The sequence below is a fragment of the Ursus arctos genome, unplaced genomic scaffold (genome assembly GCF_023065955.2).
Source record: "Ursus arctos isolate Adak ecotype North America unplaced genomic scaffold, UrsArc2.0 scaffold_66, whole genome shotgun sequence".
NCBI lineage: Eukaryota > Metazoa > Chordata > Mammalia > Carnivora > Ursidae > Ursus > Ursus arctos.
The window spans coordinates 123,946-140,926 of NW_026623085.1; positions in this window are offsets into that span (position 1 = coordinate 123,946).

The window sequence follows — 16,981 nt, forward strand, 5'->3', positions numbered from 1 at the left end:
TCGATTGAGAGGATCATATGGTTCCTGAGTCTTTTCTTGTTGATATGATGTATCACGCTGATTGATTTGCAAATCTTGAACCACGCTTGCATCCCAGGTATGAATCCCACTTGATCGTGATGGATAATCCTTTTAATGAACTGTTGGATTCTATTAGCAAGTATCTTGTTGAGGATTTTGGCGTCCATATTCATTAGGGAAATCGGTCTGTAATTCTCCTTTTTGAGGGGGTCTTTGCCTGGTTTGGGGATCAAGGTAATATTGGCCTCATAGAATGAGTTTGGTAGCTTTCCTTCTGTTTCTATTTTTTGAAATAGCTTTAGGAGAATAGGTATTATTTCTTCTTTGAAAGTTTGGTAGAATTCCCCAGGAAAACCGTCCGGGCCTGGAGTTCTGTTATTTGGAAGGTTGTTTATCACTGACTCAATTTCTTCATCATTAATTGGCCTGTTTAAGAAATCAATTTCTTCCTTTTTCAATCTTGGTAGTTTATAGGTTTCCAGGTAGGATTCCATCTCTTCCAGATTGCTTAGTTTATTGGCATATAGCTGTTGATAAAAATTTCGAATAATCCTTCCAATTTCAATGGTGTTCGTCGTGACCTCTCCTTTTTCATTCATAATTTTAATATTCGGGTCCTTTCTCTTTTCTTTTGGATAAATCTTGCCAGTGGTCTGTCAATTTTATTGATTCTCTCAAAGAACCAGCTTCTAGTCCTGTTGATCTGCTCTACTGTACTTCTGGTTTCTGCTTGATTGATTTCAGCTCTAATTTTGGTCAACTGCTTCCTCGTGTGTGGATTAGGCCTGTCCCTCTGTTGCTGTTCCAGCTTCTTGAGGTGAGAATATAAAAACTGCATTTTAGATTTTTCTATTCTTTTGAGTGAGGCTTGGATGGCTATGTATTTCCCCCTTAGGACTGCCTTTGCAGTATCCCATAGGTTTTGGACTGTTGTATTTTCATTCTCATTGGTCTCCATAAATTGTTTAATTTGATTTTTGATTTCCTGGTTTATCGAGTCATTCCTGAGCAGGATGGTTCTTAGTCTCCAAGTGTTTGAGTTTCTTCCAAATTTTTCCTTGTGGTTGAGTTCCAATTTCAAAGCGTGTGGTCTGAGAATATGCACGGGATAATTTCAATCTTTTGGTATCGGCTGAGACCTGTTTTGTGTCCCAGAACATGGTCTATTCTTGAGAATGTTCCATGGGCATTAGAATAGAATGAGTATTCTTTGGTTCTGGGGTGTAGTGTTCTCTATATATCTATGAGGTCCAACTCGTCGAGTATGGCATTCAAAGCCTTTGATTCTTTGCTTAGTTTTTGCCAGGGTGTTCTGTCTATTTCTGAGAGTGGAGTGTTGAGGTCCCCTACTATTAATGTATTTTATTTATATGTCTCTTTATTCTGGTTAAGAGTGGCTTCTGTATCTTGCTGCTCCCCTGTTGGGGGCATATATATTTATAATTGTCATATCCACTTGTTGAATACTTCCTTTAAGAATAATATAGTGCCCTTCTGCGTCTCTAACTATAGTCTGTAGTTTAAAATCCAATTTATCTGATATGAGAATTGCTACCCCAGCTTTCTTTTGAGGTCCATTTGCGTGAAAGATGGTACTCCATCCCCTTACTCTCAGTCTGAATGCATCTTTGGGTTCGAAATGAGTCTCTTGTAGACAGCAAATGGATGGGTCATTTCTTTTTATCCAATCTGCAACCCTGTGGTGTTGTAAGGGAGAATTTAAGCCATTAATATTAAGACTGAGTACTGAGAGATATGCTTTTAATGATGCCATGTTGCCAGTAAAGTCTGTTTGTATTGGCTGTGACTTTCTGTTCTGTATTACTCTTGGGGCCTTTTTACTTTTATAGAACCCCCCGTAATATCTCCTGTAGGGCTGGTTTCGTGGTTACGAAATTGGTTAGTGACTGTCGATTCTGAAATGTCTTTATTTCTCCATCAATTCTGAATGACAGCCTTGCTGGATAAAGGATCCTTGGCTGCATGTTTTTCTCTGAAAGAGCTTTAAAAATGCTCCCCCAACCCTTTCTCTCATTCCAGGTCTGTGTAGACAGGTCTGACGTAATTTTGATGCCTTTGCCTTGGTACGTGAGAAATTTCTTTGCCTTGGCCGCTTTCAATACTGTATCCTTGGATCTAATATTTGCGAAATGCACTATGACGTGACGTGGCGTAGGTTTGTCGTGGTTGAGCTTCGGAGGGGTCCTCTCTGCCTCTTGGACACGAATGTTAGTTTCCCTTGCTAGATTAGGGAACTTTTCAGCTACGATTTGTTCAAATATCTCTTCTAGACCTCTGTTTTTCTCCACCCCCTCGGGGATGCCGATGATTCTAACATTGGATCATTTCATTGAGTCAGTAATCTCCCGTAGCCAACAATCGTGGGCTTAGATTTTTTTAAAAGCATCTTCTATTTTCATTTTTTCCTCTATTAACCCATCCTCCAATTCACTAACCCGTTCCTCTGCTTCTGTGACCCTGGCCCTCAGAGCCTCTAGTTTTGCCTGCATTTGGCTCATAGAATTTTTAATTTCTGTCAAATTCGCTCTCATTTCTGACTTTAGGGATTCTATATTCTCAGAAACCTTTTCGTTAATACTTTTTTCAATTCTGCTCATCAATTTGACCATCGTTACTCTGAATTCCATTTCTGATAATTTGGTTACATCCATATCCATTATTTCTGTGGCAGAGGCCACAGACTCACTGTCTTTTTTTTGCTGGGGGGGGGGGCTTCTTCTTCTTGTCATTCTGATGAGGAGAGGTTGCGGGGTTGTCCAGAGCCCAAATTATTGACTGGGTCCCAGGCCGTGCCCCTTGTTTTATAGGGATCTTAGAGATGTGGGCTTCTTCTTTAAAGATTTTATTTATTTATTTATCTGAGAGAGGGAGGTAGACAGTCAGCAAGAACAGGAACAGAAGCAGGGGAGTGGGAGAGGAAGAAGCAGGCTCCCAGCGGAGGAGCCCGATGAGGGACTCCTTTCCGGAACGCTGGGATCACACCCTAAGCCGGAGACAGGCACTCAATGACTGCGCCACCCAGGCGCCCGGGTTGTGGGCTTCTTGATTTTTCAGCCTGCCTTCTGTGTTCTGGGGGAGGGGCCTGCCGCACCGATACTCAGGCAACCCTGTTTGGGTAGAGTCTCTGTGTCCCCCGCGAGGGGGGATGGGGATGGGCATGCTGTGAGCCGGTATTTCCAGGCTTTTGTTCTCTGGCGGCTTTCCCTGGCGGTCGGCTATGCCTCTTCTGAGAGTCAGAGCAGCAGAGGCTGCATTGTCACAGAACAGAGGGATTGCGGCCCGTTCTCCACTGATGTTCTGGCCACTTTAACTCTGTTACTGTTGGTACTGCTCAACCCTGCAGCGACCCGGGATGTGCGCACCAACCCGGCATCCCTGCCCTCACTTCCAGGGCCGGCGCGTCTCTGTCCTTTGTGTTTCTAATGCCGCCAGCCACCGCCGCCCCGCGCGCTCCCGGGTCTCCTGGTCTCAGTCTATGCCCGGTGAGCACACCGCGATTCCGGTGTTCCGTGAGAAGCCTGGTGACGCGCGCACCCGGTTCAGGGTCTCAGTCTGCTGTTTCGCGGGTGCCGACCGCGAGTCCGCCCGCTCCCCCGTGCAGGTGGCCCGCCAGCCGCCAGCCGCCCCGCGCGCGCTCCGGGAGCTCCCGGTCTCAGTCTGGATCCCGTGAGCACACCGGGATTCCGGTGTTCCAGGAGATGCCTTGTGGCGCGCGTTCACGGCTCACCGGTCTCAGTCTGCTCTCTTGCGGTTGCGGTCCCTGAGTCTGCCCGCTCCCCCGTGCAGGTGGCTGCTGCTTCCCGGCGCCCAAACGCGGCGGCTCTCTCCCCCTTCTGTTTATCTTCCGATATCTGCGCGGTTTTACGGCACCCCTCTTGGTACCTCAATACTCAGTGCTGGAGATGTTCATTTGTAGAGATCCAGATGTATCTTCCTGCGTCTCAGGCTGATTCTGTGGTTATTTAGGCTGGTCTGTTACCTATCCAGCTCGACTCAGGGGACCGGCTGAAAAAGGGGTCCCCTACTCCTCCGCCATCTTAACTCCTCAGGAATTGTGAATTTTTAAATTGAGTTTGGACAAATGAGTTAGGCCAACTTTAAAATGACTGTTCTCAAATTAAGCCCATATTTAAAGTATAAGACTTGGAAATTTAAGGTCCCTCAGAAAAAAAATATTTAGCACATTGGCTCCATTTGACTATTTTATGAAGATTTTTTAATCTTAGAACTAGGGTTGTCTTTTTTAAATTAATTCCATTAAATGTGTATGAAATCATAATGCTAAAAACATACAGAGACAGCTCAGGGATTTTTCTTATTCCTTAGTGGGTCATGGTGCTGTATAAAAAGAGGAGCAATGTGGCACAGATTATTTTACAGTAAATGTTCACTCCCTGGCAGGATTTCTGGATTTCTGGGATGGCAATATGAAGAGTTTTCTTCCAGAATTGTGAATGTAAGGGAACCCTCTGTCACGGGCATGTGATCCAGAAAATTGTCTGAATACTTGCAACAATGATACCGAAGTCTCAGAAAATATTTAGTGAACTCTCAGTGTATCAGCTGTATTGGTCATTGTGACCTCTCAAGGCTGACCTGATTGATTTTTCTGAAATACAAGTAAACATCAGCATTGTCTCCTTTCTCCAAAAATGTGAATACAAATTCATGGTATGCACAAGAAACAAGTATTTAGAGGTCCCGAGTGTGTTTGTAGTGAGCTCTGCAAAGTTAACATACAAAATGCAAGGCCAATAGCATATGGTGGTGCAAACCAAACTGAAAGATTACAGTCATTTAATGGGAAACATTCAATGCTTCTGGATGCACACTGATTATCAAATTCACCTGTTAGAAGAGTTTTATTATTTATTATCTAAAAACCAAGCTATGCATTACCAGTAGATAGCCCTGGAGACTGCAATCACTATGGAAGGATATTTGATAATATTTAAGTTTGCTGAATTGGGTGTGCGTTGAAAGGTAACAGCACTGCATGAAAAATTCTAGCTTTTTGTTTTTTTTAAGCTTGAGTTCATGCATGATTGCATACCAACTGGAAACATTATGCAGAACTAGTACTGCAAATACAGCCTAGGGCCTGCATATGGTCTTTTGACATGCTACCTTCTGTTATTCTGCTGAATTCATGACTCTGGAAGGCCCTAGATGCACTTTTAAGGAATTAGTGATCATAATGAAAATCACAGCCCTTATTCTCTGCTGCATGGGTTGAAATAAGCATGTATGGCCAAATGTAACAGGGCTGGGAGGAAAAATAATGCTTTGCCCTCAGGAATTTGACCCTATTTGAATTTTACTCATGCTTTAGAGGTCTATGGACTTTCCTACTGTTGAAAGAGTACAAATTCTAAATGATGGCTTCAGATAGAAAAACAGAAAAGCAGGCACTGCTTGGGTCAGCATTTTGAATGAACACTTGTTCTCTTCTTTGATTATTGAGAAGCTCAGCATCTTCTAAGTTCACAGGCAGAAGCTGTCATAATAATACATGAAGTGACTATAACCAATTAACCAGCACACAGTATGTATGTTTCCTATCAGGGTTTCATGCTTTACTAGCTATCCGTTTTCCTCTCCAATTTAAAAATCTATTTATGATTATAAGTAATCCTAAATCATGTGATCATGTGATTATTTTTCTTCTAGAAATCTGTACAAATCTTAATGAACTAAATATATGGCCTAAATACACACACACACACACACACACACACACACACACACACACACACAGAGTCTCCTGGAAGAATAAAATATTTATATCTTCTCTGATATCCCTTATGTAAGCAAAAGTAATTTAAAGAAACAGACAAGAAAATCTATTAAAAAATAATCTTGGAGATGTTATAAGAATATCTTCCAAATACAAGGGCATCTAGCTAAATTAAAGAAGTACAATGAGCAAAAACATTACCTTCCAGACCCTGAGAAGAATTTCTCTAAGAATTACAATGTCCTGAGAGCCTAAAGAAAAATCTCTAATTAGACGAGCGAGGTCTAGGGAGTATTTGAATGTCCTGGGAGAAGTGGAGAACATCCCTTTTGAAAACTCAGCTCCTCAAGGGTTTATTTCTGGGCCGTCTATTCTGTTCTATTAATCTATATGTCTTTTTTTGTATCAGTACCATACTGTTTTGATTACTACAACTTTGTAGTAGATCTTGAAATCTGGGATTGTGATGCCTCTAGGTTGTCATTCTTTTTCAAGATCTCTTTAGTTATTCTGGATCTTTTGTGGTTCCATACAAATTTTAGGATTATTTGTTCTAGTGAGAAATACTGTTGCTATTTTGATGGGGATTGCATTAAATATGTAGATTACTTTGGGTAGTACGGACATTTTAACAATATTTATTCTTCCAGTCCAAGAGAATGGAGTATCTTTCCATTTGTGTTGTCTGTGACTTTTTTCATCAAAATTGTATGATTTTCAGTCAGGTCTTTCACTTTGTTTACATTTATTCCTAGGTATTTTATTATTTTTGGTGCACGTGTAAATGGGATTTTTGTCTTAATTTCTCTTTCTGCTACTTCATTATCAGTATAGAAAAATGCCACAGATTTCTGTACTTTTTTTTTTTTTGTATCCTGCAACCTTTCTGAATCTGTTTATCAGTATTAGTAGTATTTTGGTAGCATCTTAGGTTTTCTATACATAATATGCCATCTACAAATAGCGAAAGTTTTACTTCTTCCTTACCAATCTGGAAGTTTTTTTATTTCTTGCCTGATTGTTGTGGCTAAGACTTCCAATACTAGAATGAATAAAAATGGTGAGAGTGGACATTCTCATCTTGTTCCTGAACTAGGGGGAAAGCTCTCACCATTTTTCACCATTGAGTATGATATTAGCAGTGGGGTTTTCATGTATAGCCTTTATTATGTTGAAATATATTTCCACTAAACTTAGTTTGTTTGAGGATTTTTATCATGAAGGGGGCTTATTTTTTCATTCAGTATTTCTCTATTCTGTTCAAGAATATTTCCAGCACTCAATTCTCTTTATATTTCATGTTCTTAAAAAATTTTGAGAAGGCATCATTAAAAATTGTCATCTTTCACATTCATAATTTTTAATCTGATGTCAAACGTTGATTAAACAAGGATATATTAATATTTAGATCACTTACTTCTATTTAAAAAGCAGATGTGACTTAATTTGGTTAATATGTAAGTAATAAAAGTGATAAATCTTACCATTTTTAGATGACAACATTCTTTCACTTGAAATATTTTACTAAAAAAATAACTTAACAGATAAATTTATATTTCTTATAATCTGTGAATTTGGAGGCAATTATAAACCTGTTTCCTTATTTTCCCAGGGTAGAAATGCCCAAAACAAACAAAAATACAGAGCTAGACCAGTATTTGAATCTTAGTATAATAATGTTGAGTATCTATGAAATCATATAATTTCAATAGAAATTAATTCATGAAAAAGTACTGTTTCAAATTAAAATATGTGGTTTTATTATTCATATTACTATTATTACTTTGTAATAATGTTCCGTGCAGCGCTGTGAGTTGGCAACAGAAGGGAATCACATGAACGTCCTGCATCTGTGAAGGGCTCAATGGGCCTTCTGGAATGTTGTGCAGCACAAGGAGGCGCCTGCTCCAGACCCTGGAGGGGCCCCAGGGATGTGTTCCTTCACAACCAAAGGGCAGAGCAATAGGCATAGTACCATAAGCCCCATACCCCTTTGGGGAAAAGTCTCCCAGCTCACCAGGATTTCGAGCAATGGATGAGAGGTGGTTTAAGGTCGCTTTTCTGATATTCATACAGATATGTGGATAGGGACTATGCATCGGGCCAAGGCCGTTGGCAGGGCCCTGAGGGCAGTTTTGGGGAGGAGATGGGGATCCAGGTTCACATGGGAGCAGGAGTCTAGGAGGGAGCCCCGAGGAGCCCAGAGGCTGGTTTCTGGGATCTGGGTCCCTTTGTGCCACATCGGTGCCCTGGGTGCTGGGTCCCTGTGGCACCTGCGCTCACCCTGAGACAGCGCTGGACTTTGTTGGCAGTAGGGAACTCCTTCCTGTCCTTCAAGGAGGTGGGGCAGGGGATCCCATCGTTCAGCTCCTGCCCTGTCTCCCATGTGGAGCTCTGTAAAGACAGTGCCTGGCAGCCAGGCGGGAGGCCTCAGAGGTCTGTCTGGCTGCCTTTGCTGATCCTCAGACCCAGGGGACACCCTTGCAGACACACCACAGGCCAGGATGCACGCAGCTCCACCATGGAGAGAAAAGTGACCCAGCTCGAGGGCCTTGGATTCACTCTGGCCCTGGTGAGAGGCACCTCAGGAATCCTCTTTCCACCCTGCCCACCGTGGCATTGGTGTGAACATGAAGGCATCCCCAGGGTATCCACTGCCCTGCAACCTCCTCCAGCCCAGGGCTGGACCTCCCCCACATACCCCTCTTTCCCTGAAACTGGGGGAATGGGGCTGTCCAGGGATGGCTCGGAGAGGTGGCCTGGCCTGGCCTAGGTCGCTCGGTATTACCTTCCGGCCCCTCCTGGCAAAGGCCCTGCGGCGTCGGGGGCGCGGGTCGAGCCAGTGTCTGCAGCATGTGAAAAGTCCCTCACCCTGGGGTTTCTGGAAGCCAGAGCCCCGGACAATGGGCACGCAGCAAGAGAACATCTTTCACTATCGACTGTCTCCAGCCAAGTGAGCCTGATACGGGACTGCACTATGATGTGGTTGCCTGGTGACCGGGGTTCCAAGTTCTGTTGGGGTCAGTTATCAGGGAAGTGACTTCACTTCCTGGGATCCCCTCCCTGAGTCCACACCTGGACTAGCACCTACACAAACAGTGCTCTGGGCTGCCGACTGCTCATCCCCTTTCTGCATGCCATGCCACATGCGTACCCAGTGACACCAACACACCCCTCTCCACAAGCCCCACGGAAGGTCTGGGTGCAGCCAGGGCCCCAGCTTAGAAACACCCCGGGCTCTGACGCAAGTATCCATCTTCCCTGTTTTGGATCCCAGAGAAGCCGTTGTGCCTGTCAGGGATGGTCTGTGTCTTGCCTGTGCGATAGGGATTATTCCAGCATGTACTTCTTGCAGAAGTCCACAGGCATAGGTGGGATACCATCTAAGAAATTGGGGGAGTGGTGTCGTACGTAGGGAATAACTGCCACCACATTTTCTTCCTTTCTCACCTTCTCTGAGTCTGTAGCTCTTCCGATCCCACCCACAGTCCCTATTGTGTTGTGTGTGTAACTGTGCACATGTGTGTGCCCCAATACTCCTATTGTGCAGGCCCAGAAGATGACAGTCCCACCTAGGGTTTATGGGAAATAGCTTTCCCAGGTCTTAGGCTTTCTGATTTCCAAGGCCAATCCTGCAGAAGGCATTGGAACCTTGGCTTAGAGGGGCTGAGCCCACCCTTACCCCTAGACGCTGCCAGTTGTGTGTCACGAGCCATCCCTCCTTTCCTCTGGGTGTCATGCGGGCAGGGGTGCCGTCAGTGGGTTGCCCTGGCCTGGGCTCCTCCTCAGACAGGTACGTGCTGGGAAGCCTCCTGCCTGGGATGTTGATGTTTCTTCTCACCCCCATACCACCTCCAGGTCTACAGCCAGTTCCAAAACACAACTTCTTCCCGAGCTCCCAGTGAGTAGCTAGGTTCAGCCAGGGCCCCAACGTTGAGGACACTCGGAGAGCTGGGTTCAGGCCTGGTTCTGCCTTCTTACCAGTCTGTGATTCTGGGCAAGGCACGGACCCTGCTGGGGTCTTCCCCTCGTTGCAGAGGCTGCCTGTTACGTAACTGATTTTATTTCATTTGAAAGATTTTCTATGTTGGTTTGAGAGACAGAATGTGGGGGGTGGGGAGGATAGAGGGAGAGGGGAGACAGAATCTCAAGCCGACTCTGTGCTGAGTGTGATGCCCAATGCTGGTCTTGATCCCAAGACCCTGAGTTCGTGACCTGAGTCCAGATCACGAGTAGGAGGCTTAAGCAACTGAGCCACCCAGGCACCCTGGCAAAAGAACACTGTCGATATATTTCCAGGCAATGCAGGGAAGTGACTAGTGCAAGAGGGAAGACAAACATGGGGGACTCTGTATTTCCCTAACTTACTGCCTAAAGAGATTTCATTTCTAGTCTACGGGTCAGGGATGAAGAATACAGGTGAAGCTTAGCCATTTCCATGAGTTGGAGACAGAAAGATGGAAGTTTGGAGAAGTCAATATAGCTGTGGTTTACAGTACAGAATACTGAGGAGAGCTGCACAGAGAAAGAGGACCTCAGAAAGCCATCTAGGATCACTTTTGAGTTTTCATGGAATTCCTCAGTAGGGCACGTGTGTGAGGAACCTATGTGGTGTGGGGAAAATCATAGCCCAGGGGAAGCAGAGAGGAAAATGTCACTAGCCTTCACACACAATCAGGAAAAGTCTGTGCTACCAGCAGCAGGCAGAGTGGAAAACCTCGTAATTCGTGGGACATTGCAAAGAGAGCCCAGAATACCAACAGAACAATAGCAAAATACATTGAAGACTACTGTGATACCACCTAACAAACCTTTGGAAAGCTAGTCTGGAAGGATAAAATCGTCTTCCAGGAACCTACCTCACCATCAGAACAATCCTCAAGAGTATGTGTAGAAATATAAGCCATAGTTAATATCTAACAATTAAAATTCACAATACCTGTCTTCCAACAAAAGATTACCAGGATGCAAAGAAGGAGAAGAGTTCACCTCGTACTGAGGAGAAAGATTAAACAATAGAAACCTACCCAGAAATGAAAAAGACGATGGAAGTATTGCACATGGACATTCAAACAACTGTTAGAAAGACGTTTTATATACGTAAGAATGTACACAAAGGATGAAGTGAAACAGATATAGGAAATATGAAAACAAGGAAAACCCAACTTCTGGAGCTGAACAGTGGCACGTCTAAGATGAAAAATGTAGTAGATGGGCTTTCTTTCCCGTTAGACACTAAATAGCAAAAAGAGAGTGAGAGACAGAGAGAGAGAGAGAACTTGAATGTATGATCATAGCAGTTGTCCAGAATAAAGCAGAGAAAAGGAAGGGTGCAAACCACGCCCTGCACACAAACACTAGAGTATGTGTGAGCTTTGTAGCAATTTCAAGTGGCCTGGTAGATACGAAATTGGCTGAGGTACAGAAAAAAACTGTTTGAAGAAGTAATTCTGATTGTTATCTGAATTGTATGAACCCTCTACACCCATATTTTTAAGAATTCAGGAATCCAGGCAACAAAAACCCCAAACATAAGGATCATGAAAAAAAACCTCCTTATCAACCTACATCCCAATAAAATTGCTTAAGACCAATGATAAAGAAAAAATCTAAAAAGCAGATGGAGATGAGTCCATTGCATTACCTGTCACGTCCCTAATTCTGTAGATGGTCTCTGTTTCTTTCTGGTCTGTGTTACTCTTGGAGTCTGTCTTCAATTACAGGATCCCCCTTCCTATTCTTGCAGGGTGGTTTAGTGGCCAAATCCTTTGAGTTTCTTTCTGTCCTGGAAGCTCTTTATCTCTGCTCCTATTCGGAATGACTCCTTGCTGGGTAAAGCGTTCTTGGCTCCATGTTTTTCTCACTTAGTACCATGACTCAATCACACCAGCCCTTTCTGGTGTGCCAGGACTCTGTGGATAGGTATGTGGCTAGTCTAACGTGCTTACCCCTGTCGGTGAAGATCCTCTTGTCTCAAACTGCTTTCAGGATTTTCTCTTTCTGTCTGAAATTGCAAACATCACTAGTATATGTTAGGGTATTCCTCTATTCTTATGGATTTGGGGAAGAGTCCTCTCTACCTCTTGGACTTGAATGCCTGTTTCCCTCCCAGATTAGGGAAGTTCTCAGCTACGATCTACACAGATAGATCTTCTGTCCCTCTGTGTCTTCTCCCTCGGGGCCAGAAGTAATTCCAATATTGTTTCCTTTTGTGGCATCACTGATTTTTCGACTCCTCCACCCATGGTCCATTCGTTGGCTTTCTCTCTTTTCCTCAGCTTCCTTCCTTTCCATCAGCTTGTCTTTGGTGTCACTGACTCTGTCTTCTCCTCATTGACCCTAGCCGTTAGAGCATGCACATCCAATGTAGACTGCATCTCAGTTAGAGCCTTTGGAATTTGGGCCTGATTCAATTTCATTTCTGCACTATGAGAGTCTCTCGTGTCATTTATACTTTTTTCAAGCCCAGCTAGCAACTTTGTAATTGTCATCCTGAGTTCCAGCTGTGACTTCTTACTTAAAACCCTATGCATTAGATCAGTGGCAGAGAGTGTTACCTCTGGCTCTTTTTTTTTTTTTTTTTTTTTTTTTTTTTGCTGTGAATCCCTCCCTCTAGTCACTTTTCCCAGAGAAGAATGGTTGGGGGAGAGAGAGATTAGGATCTCACAGGGTGGACAAAACAGGGTGAGCCACATGGTCCCGAGTATCTTTTGGTCTGTGTGTTGGAAGTCACTAAATCCCTAAATTGTAAAGAAAGCCAAACTCATATTATACAGAAATCAAATTGAATGTAGCAACAGGAATCCAAAAATGAAGAATATATGTATAAAATGTCAATGTAAAAAATGAAAGTTAAGAAAAGATTGAAAATTGAAGTGTTGCTAAAATTAAAAAAGGTAGTTGGAAAGGGAAAAAAGAAAAAAAAACGAAATGGAAAATTTTGAATGGAGAGAGAAATGAATCATGAGAAAAAGCCTCGAGCTCTAGGTGCTATTTTCCCCTAGCGCTGGAGTTTGGCCGTCCTCTTTGGTCTGTAAACTTGCTGTTCACTTGTTCTTTCACCTCGTTTTCGGGGGGCAGGGGCCCAGTGCGCTGATTCTCAGGTGGTTTTGCCTGGACGGGGATGCACTGCCCCCGTCAGGGGGCCCGGTGGGGCTCAGGGTCAGCTGGTTGTTCTGTGGCCTTGTGTGCCCAGAGGGCTTTCCTCACCTCTTGAGAGGGTGAGAATAAAAACTGCCGCCCGCATCTGTAGGCGTGGAGGTGTGATGCTGTTGTGCGCCAAGTTCTGTAGACTTCTGCGGTGCTCCCCACACCAAAGCTCCTTGGGGAAGGCGGAGGGTCACAGCATTCCTGTCCTTTGCAGGGCTCCCAGATGGAGAGCTTCTGATCAAGTGGACTCCCCGTCAAGTGACTTCGTGCAAGGAGAGGGATCTCTCCCTTCTCGTCACTTGTGTCTGCAGCAGGAAGCGTAGGCACTGCTGCCACAACAACTGAACTGGAGGGTTATTAAGAATTGGGGCTGGCAGGGGCAGGGGGTCACTGCTGGAGGAGCCTGAGTGGTGTGGAGGGGCTATGCCCAGTGCCAAAGCCGCCGGTTGAGGCTCTGTCCATCCTGCAGCTTCCATGAGCACCCAGTGTGCTTTGGAAATGAGGAGGTTGTGGAATATAGGTGAGGTTCAGTGGGGTGGAATCCGCAGCCGACGACCAGGAAGGAATTCTCGAGACGTCTTTGGTGCAAAATTGGTGGTTTATGACAGGACAGGTGGCAGAAAGAGCTGCTGCCCTGGCTTGTGAGGGCTGGCTGATGATAGACTATGGGGTTGGGGGAAGGTAAGGAAAAAGGGAGGTTGAGATAATACTTGCATATGTTAAAGAAGACTCACAAGGTACAGAGGCCCTGCCATTGTCTAGGGAAGGTGGTTTTGCCCTCTAGCAAGGCATGAACATTAAGACGGTTGGGAACTTCCTGGAGGCTGCAGATTATAAGGACATTTCGTTGTATCTGCTTTCCCTTCAGGAAGCTAAGTTATTGATAGAAATGCTTGGTTCTTGTAAACTGCTAAGACATTGGGAAACTGAGGGAGACTTAAGTCTTGCAGGATTGTGGTGTCTATAGGTTAACTCTTTCTTTGTCCTTTAGGGCAGCCAGGAGTGCCTGAGGAATGTCACGTACACCCCATGGTGGGGGGTGGGTGTGGGGTGTCAGTTCCGGCTTTGTCCTCAGCTAGCCTTCTCTTCCCTCCTCAGTAAAGGTCCCTCCTGTTCACAGAGGTTCAAGCAGTTCTTGCTGTTGCCACCTAGTGGACATATGGATGAACACATTCAGGTCATGTCTGTGACTCACTGACCTGAGCTGCCATGAGAGGTTGGTTCCTTCCTGGGAGGAGAGGGCCCAAAAAGGATGGACCCGGAGCAAGCAGACAAGTGTGGCCCGGCCGACGCCCCTCTGCTGGCCTGGAAGCAGGACCTGGTTGCTCTACTTAGAAGCCGAGTTCTAGAGCAGGAGGGGCTGGAGTGGCTGGGGTGTGTCCTGGGACGGGGTCTGGATGAGGGGTGTTCCAGGGCGGGGTGTGTGTGTGTGTGTGTGTGTGTGTGTGTGTGTGTGTGTGTGTGGTGGGGCAGGGATGCTTGTGGAGGGAGGATCCATGAGGGCGGTATGGACAGGCTCTTCCCTGCTTCACGGGTCCCGCCCAGGTAGCCTGATGGCCTCACTGCTGGCTTGTCTTCCTCATGATTTCAGGGTTCCTCTCTAGTCTCCGGGGACCCTCCTTTCCCGAGCAAGGCTCCACGGAAAGAAAGAGAGTATAGATAGAGGACCCTGCAGCCAATACTGCAACAATGGGACTAAAGTGTGTTCCAGAAATTGTGCTTTTAGGAAACAGTCTTAAGCCAAAGAGATTTACGGCACATTGTACCCTTCACTTTAAGGATGAGACTCAAAGAATTGGAGAGGTCTCAATTGTTCGGCAGGTGGTGCTGCTGAGTAAATGATGTGTAGCCCCTGAAAATGCAGAAGGGGACAGGAGAGGAGTAGCAGTGCCTGTCCACTGTGGGGACCTCAGGCCGAACAAGAGCCCAGCTGTGAAACCCTCCCTGCCCCACCCTGTCCCACACACAGGCAAACCCCCTCCCCCGCACACACTCACCCATACACTCCGAGAGAAAGGACTGGAAGAGGGACGCCATGCGTTATGGGCTATCATGGTAGAAGGTAGAAGGAATGTGTCTTCCTTTCTTCATATTTACATCACTATTTTACTAACAAAACGTAATCTGGCTAAAACCTTAGAGAACCTTTTAATTACCTGATATGTTTGTAATAAAGAGGAAGATTTAATATGCAGTCTCAATATTTTTATAATATGCACATTAGAATCATTGAAACCTGGCCTATCCTGGAAAATGAAAGATTTTGCAGGTGTCTCATGGACCCAGGTATTTCTGGCTCTTGGGTCACACTTACAAAAGGGAAGCCTATCCCAGATCATGAAAACATTTCATTTTGGGGCTTCACCTGCGCGGTATTGTATCAGGAATATTCCTTTGTAGTAAAATGGTGGGTTTTTTTTGTTTCTGTTTTTGTGTGTTTGTTTGTTTGTTAAGAGAAAGAAACCTGAAAAAAATAAATGAATCACTCATAGGTTACGTAGCTAGATAGAAAAAGGCCACACTGTCTGATCCCACACACATGAAAACCCAGAAGAAGTAACTCACAGAGGCAGAGAGGGGAGCTGTGGCTGCAGGGACTGTGCTGAGAGAATGAGCAGTATCTGACGAGTGGCACGGGAGTCTCCTGGAGGGAAATATTGTAGAAGGACAAGGTTGTGAAACACTCTGTATCGAATGACACCTGGATGTACAATTTAAAAGGATCAGAGTAAAATTCCATGAAAACTCAATTTATCTTTATTTATAGACCAGAATATATTAAGCTATGAAATAGGTGCATGAACAACGCAAAAATTAGAAACACTGGAATGACAGGGGAGGGAAAGCCATCCTTTGGGGATTCAGCGAGCAGGAACTGCTGCTCTGGGGCCGAGGCCAGTTGCTCCACTGAGAGAAATGGTTGCCAGCACCCTCCGGCAACCCCGATAATTGGTGCTGTAGCCTGCTTGGACTCCGGGGCTGCCAAAGGTGCAGGTGGCTCTTGAAGCTGCTGACAGGGAGTGAGAGCTCTGTGTATATCCTCCGCTGGCTCTGACAGGGCAAGGGGCATCAGGGGCCCTTCAGGGACCTCCATAGCTAGTGCTGCAGCGTGCGCGGGCGCCCAGGCTGCCATAGATGCCAGTGGCTCTTGCAGCGCATGACCGTTCATCAGGGCTGTGAGTGTAACCTCCGTTGGCTCTGACAGGGCAGGTGGCATCAGGGGCCCTTCAGGGACCTCCATAGCTAGTGCTGCAGTGTGCACGGGCACCGAGGCTGCACAAGGTGCAGGGGGGTCTTCAAGCTCCTGACAGGGAGTCAGAGCTGTGAGTATATCCTGCCGTGGCTCTGAAATGGGAGGTGTCGTCACGGGTTCTTTAGGGACCTCCATGGCTGGTGCTGGGGCCTGCTGAGGCTCCTGGCTTTCCAAAGGCGCAGGTGACTCTTGCACGTCCTCACGGTGGATCAGAGCTCTGACCACCAGCTGCACTGGGCCCGACATGGCAGGTGACGTCCCTGCTCTTTTGAGTTGCTGAGCTCCAGCAACAGTGTTGGGATTTTCCAGCTCAGGCTCTGAAGCTGCAGCAGGCACCACAGTGGGAGCTGGGACTAGCTTTCGGCGCGGTTCTGGATCTCGCTCTGGGGCTGCTGCTGTCTCTCCAAGAAGAGAAAGTATGGTCGTCATGATTGTCTTTCCATGTCCCTTCCAAATGAAGGCAACTTTGCCCACCACTCAATATTGTTTGAGTCTAAGAATCTGTCCCTGGGTGGTCTCCCCAAACTGTAGCCCATGGGGACAGTGATCTGAGACCACTCCTTGCTCCCAGCCACACTGCAGTCTGTGGAGGCTTGCTCTGTGTGGCCCACTCTCTCCCCTCCACAGCCCTCCATCAGTCACCCCCAGTCCTCCTCAACCCCAGCCTCCGGCTCAGCGGGCTCGAGGTGTCGCAGCCGAGAGAGGAGGAGCCAGGCACGTTGCTCCAGGTCTGAGCCTGGCATGTTGAGCCCTACGTATGCCAGTAGTGTCTTTAGGCAGGGAAATTCTGGGGGCTGGAA